This window comes from Sitophilus oryzae, unplaced genomic scaffold, assembly GCF_002938485.1.
Source record: "Sitophilus oryzae breed Bouriz unplaced genomic scaffold, Soryzae_2.0 scaffold_1436_pilon_pilon, whole genome shotgun sequence".
Taxonomy (NCBI): Eukaryota; Metazoa; Arthropoda; class Insecta; order Coleoptera; family Curculionidae; genus Sitophilus; species Sitophilus oryzae.
This window is the reverse complement of record NW_022146100.1, coordinates 5,480,102-5,485,252: the sequence shown is the minus strand read 5'-3', so window position 1 is coordinate 5,485,252 and position 5,151 is coordinate 5,480,102. Positions and strand designations below refer to the sequence as shown.

The window sequence follows — 5,151 nt, the reverse complement described above, 5'->3', positions numbered from 1 at the left end:
TCTACATTATAAACAGCATTGTTTAACTACAGGTAAATATGTAAACTCACTCAGTTGTGGACATCAGCTTCGGTTGACTATTATTGTTAGGTTCAGTTGAGTTCATATTATTTTCTGATTTCATGGTCACAACAACATGGGTCTCTGGCTCGGTCTCTGGTTCATAAAGAGCCGTAGTAGAGCTATTCAGAATCAAAATATTCTGAACTTGCTCTAGGCGTTTTCGTTTAACCATACGCATCTCTCTGTCTATAACACTGGTAGATCTCTTTTTAGTCCCGGGAAGATGTAATGTTGGCACAGAGTTGGACTTCAAATGATGGGTATTTCTTGGGGTGTAATTTAATAGTCGTTCCCTTAAAGGTATTTCGAAGCAGTCATCTTCAAAATGGATTGAACACAGACGTGCTAAAACGATTCAATGTTATTACAACTGTAGGGTGACCTACTACTAAAAATTTGTTTATTTACATTTGGTATCTTATTTATTTAACTGTTCTAAACCCTGGTTAACTGTGCGTATTATCAAACATTTTAAACACTTACCATTTTTTACATTTATTTCATCTTCTCTTCGTCTTACATGTAGCCACGGAACAACTAGACATTTTAATGATCGTGGACGAAACACAATAAACAATTAATTAAAACTCGTCAATGCACAATAAATCGTAAAAACTCGTCAGAAAATATAATCAACAAACTAACAAACGCCAACGTCAATGCAAAGAAGCGAGATGATATCGGGCGCTGTCTGCCAGCCTACGTCCCATGCGCGAAAGGAACCAATTTACGCCGGTCAAGGAACATACCGTTGTGAGTTTACCGTGGTTGGAGCCAACTATATTTTAATTTATTTTTATCCACAATAACTATGCACGGTAGGGGTTCAAAATATGCCTATACTGTGAGACAACTCCATTCGAGTATAAATTAATATTTACATTTCAAGTATCTTCTTGGTCTACCTGCACCCCGTTCACGCTTATTCCCTAATTTCTATAAAAAATATTATGATTTATAACTTTTTATTTTTATTGTGAAAATTGGTGAAAAGTATTTTTTTTTTGTACGGCGAAGATAAATTTATGGGCCATCCATAAATTTAAATTTACACCTAAGTTCGAATATTGGTTAAACCTAGGAATACCCAGGTAATAGCCCGAAATATGCAAAAGAAGAAGTGAGTTTAGGTTAGATTAGAATTAGGTTTTAGTTGGTTTTGCATTAATAAAAAATATAGACCTGATATAAACTTAAGCTAAACTGACCTCTTTTTTGCATATTTTGGGCTCCTACGTGGGTATAGGAGCCCGTCATAGTGTCGTGACCGTGATCGTGACCAATCGCGAGTCCGCACACGTTCATATCCATCATCATTAATATTTTCCTCACTAAATTCTTCACTTTTACAAAAAACCATCACGATAAAAATCAAATATCAAAATTATTTCACGTTGCGAACGTTAAACTTGTTCACTATACGTATCTGGAATATATTTGTGAATAGCGATCAATGATACGTTTACGTTAGACTGCCGGAGTGCTGACGTCACGAATGTCAAATTGCTTTCCAACGAACAAGGTTTAGTTCTTTTATATTTCTATTGAGCTCTTCCAAATGACGCCACAAGTTAATATAAAATGTAAAAAAAACAGGTGATTGTCGACAACCGCCGACTTGTGTCTGGTATGTTTTTTACATATTTTAAGATTTTTTAAAAATGTATACAGGGTGTTTCGAAAAATCTGGTCATTAATTAATCACGATCCTGCTTAAAGCGCTTGACGTAAAAAGCTGATTTTTGGAAAACAGATTGACTTTAGGGTGTAGACACAGATAACACATAATCCAGATGGCTCCTTACGTGTTAAAAATTGTCACCCCAATTTCACTCCAATTTGGAAAAATATTGGAGTGACGTTTGAATAATCTGAAATTTTTAGATTCCTTTTCTAACTTTTTTGGGAGGTTTTGCTTCTCTTGCACAGATGTCGCTTGCACTTCAGTTGCGTGGTTGCCAAACGTTATATCGAAATATATTTCATTTCATTATGAATATATAAAATTAAAAAAATTATGTAATTTATAAACATGAAATAGATATGGATGTTAGGTAATACCGGATGTTAAATTAATATATAAATATTTAACTTAATACGTACATTATTATTTTATTAATTTATCGTCACACGTCATTTACCAGTTGCCTAATTACGAAAAGTTTCATATGATATTAACCTCAAAATGATCTTTGAAAACAAACAACAACAAATAACTCAAAGAAATAACTACATACTACATAATAATAACTGATAATAATGACTTTTAATGGTATAAAGGCTGATGAAGGTAATTATAAACATTATTTTGAGTTTGTTTAATAAAATATAGGATACAATATAACTAAGCAAAATGAAACAGTTTTAGACAACCAATACAAGATTCAGAACTCGGCATCGCGATAAACAAGTAAAATTGTACATTCAGGAACTCGTTTAAATATTATAGGTAAGTAATATTTTCACAAAAAGTAAACATAAAGTAATATAGAATATTACCTGTGATAAAATGTTAATTAGTGACGTATATTTATTCTAATCACATTTAAATTTAAACTCAAAATTTTCATAAAGAAAATGATAATTTTTCATAGATATAAAGTAAATAATATTACATATTTCAGGTTGATTGAAGAATAATCTACAATTGATTAGAGCCTATGACGATGCGAAGATAATTAATCACCTAACTTTAAGAAACCAGCCTAAAGAAGTTTACATGCATCTCATCTAACCATTATAGGTAATAATTTACAAAATTAGTCATTTTTGATTATAATATTATGGTACTTAGGTACATTTTATCTTCTAGATCAGTAGTGATTTTTCATAATTTGAATGAACTCACAGATAGCAATGGGGCACCGCACCCGAAGCAGTATTACAAAATGTGAAATAAAACTGTAGTACATATTGCTCTATAAAATTTAATAGAAATAAATTTATTTATGAAAATTAATGAAGTTTTATCTTTCCTAGGAAAAAAATAACAATTATATTTTGAACAATTAATTTAGAACATTAGAGTTAAAAAAATATATGTGTTAGAAATTGTAACAGATATTTTTTAACTCTATGTTATTCTAACTTAGAATAACATATTTTTAATAAAATTGCGCTTATAGTTTATACTTTTTTGCTATTATATCAATAAGAACTAACGTAAGGAGCAATTCATTTATACTATAAACACACATGCATATTTTTTGATCTTTTTAAAACCAGTGAATGATGTTGAAATATGCTACACCTATTAATTCTTATTAACTAACTTTATAGCTAGACAGTTGAAAATTTTACAGATAATTAATGTATCTATGTTGCCGCTATAAGAACAAATACTAAAAACAGAATTAAATAAATGTTTATAAATAAAAAAGTACTTTCACTAAACATTATCGTTTAAGTAAGAATTTTACACAGAATATTCAAGTCCTCGAGTGGCCGTGTGGTTAAAGGCGTTAGGATTTGAAGGCGTTGAGACGTAGTGAGGCAGGTTCGAATCGTAGGCAAGGTGACTTTTTCTTAATCTTTTTTTTTATTTTTACATATTTATTTTTACTTATTTATTATTGATTAATACAATTTTTAGCAATGTATTTCTTCATTTTTTTTAAATTACTTACAAGCGCATTCAAAATTTCAGCTAAATCGGAAAAAAGTTTACAATAATATAATGTCTGATGTTGTATAGATAATGTGTGAATGGTACATTCAATGATAATGAACCCTTCGTGCGCGAGTCCGACTCGCACTTGGCCAATTTTTTTTTGTTAATTGAAACGTTTAGAATTTGAATATTCGTTCAAAAATTTTTTTTTTAATAAATTTATTTATGATAAACAATTTATTAATGAAAATAATATGACCGAATTTCCTGGAAAGTTTTTCAAATTTGTACATATGAAAACCTAGCTTTACCACTTATCATAGAAAATCTCTATTCCTTCCCTTATCACGGAATAATAAAGGAACGAACCATATGCGACAAAAGATAGAAGATTTAGATATGTCGTTACTGTCTTTTGTTTTTAACGGATATTTTAAAAGGCGGGTAATTTACCTTTGACTGTCTTTGATTATAACTGTGTGTGATTAGTGATAATAAAATTATTATTAAAATGTCTGGTAATAAGTGCCAATTTATAATTGTGGGATTTCTCGGAAATCAGGTGTACATATGTTTAAGTTTCCTGCGTCAAGAGATCCTAATTTATGTACAAAGTGGATAGAAAATTGTGGTGAGTTCATTCATATAGAATTTTTTGCACATTTTGTATGTAAAAATACGGCGTTAAGTTACCTTAGAAATGGTGATCGATGGCTTTTACCATATACCGTATGATCGAAAAAAACGGCGTCAGCGATGGCTATGAAATGAAGATCGCTGTCATTTGATATGTAAAATTATATGGGAATGTCATCGACCATCATTTCCAAGCCAATCGGACGCCTTTTTTTTGGATCATACGGTATAATTTAACACATTAAGAATTGTCCATCGTTATTTCTTTATCTATGCAAAGTTTATGATGGATAAATCAAGTAATTAAGTGGATATAAATTATAAATGAATCAGTGAACATAAACTGTTATAAATTATAAGTAATGCAATTATTGAATATACCATACGATCGAAAAAAAACGGCGTGGGAGTGGGCTTGGAAATGAAGCATATATAGATTAATTGAAAGCATTTTATAAAAATATATAGTTATACAGGGTGTCCCCCAAAAAAGTTATACATTAAAGTTGTTTTTGTAATGGAATACCCTATATATTAATTGATTTTTGGATTCCAGGAAAAAATAAAGGTGTGTTTTATTAAAGAAGCATGTGCCTAGAATGTAAGGATTTTGACATATTTCACATTTTGTGAAAATGAAGAATAAAATTTAAATTTCAATAACAGCTATCTATATTGTAATTTATCCTGTATAGCCTGATATTTAGTTACAATAACCATAATATGTTAAACCAAATTAAAATGTGACGGAAAAGTTATACAGGGTGGGACAAAACCTATATAGAACATTTATCACTTTGAAAAGCAAGTTACTCCTTTATTTTAAATGGAACACCCAGTAT

The 5,151-nt window shown here is 30.1% G+C and overlaps 1 long non-coding RNA gene across 3 annotated transcripts; it reads left to right on the top strand.

The window, feature by feature from the left end:
• Window positions 1-2,079: 2,079 nt before the first annotated feature.
• On the top strand, window positions 2,080-2,936 carry LOC115876574. Of its 3 annotated transcripts, none has more exons than XR_004049166.1 (4): window positions 2,080-2,353; window positions 2,426-2,512; window positions 2,688-2,806; window positions 2,876-2,936. It is a non-coding gene; the product is annotated as an uncharacterized LOC115876574 (long non-coding RNA). The 3 variants fall into 3 exon arrangements; XR_004049167.1 differs by having other exon boundaries at window positions 2,858-2,934; XR_004049165.1 differs by having other exon boundaries at window positions 2,688-2,928.
• The last annotated feature ends 2,215 nt before the right edge of the window (window positions 2,937-5,151 follow it).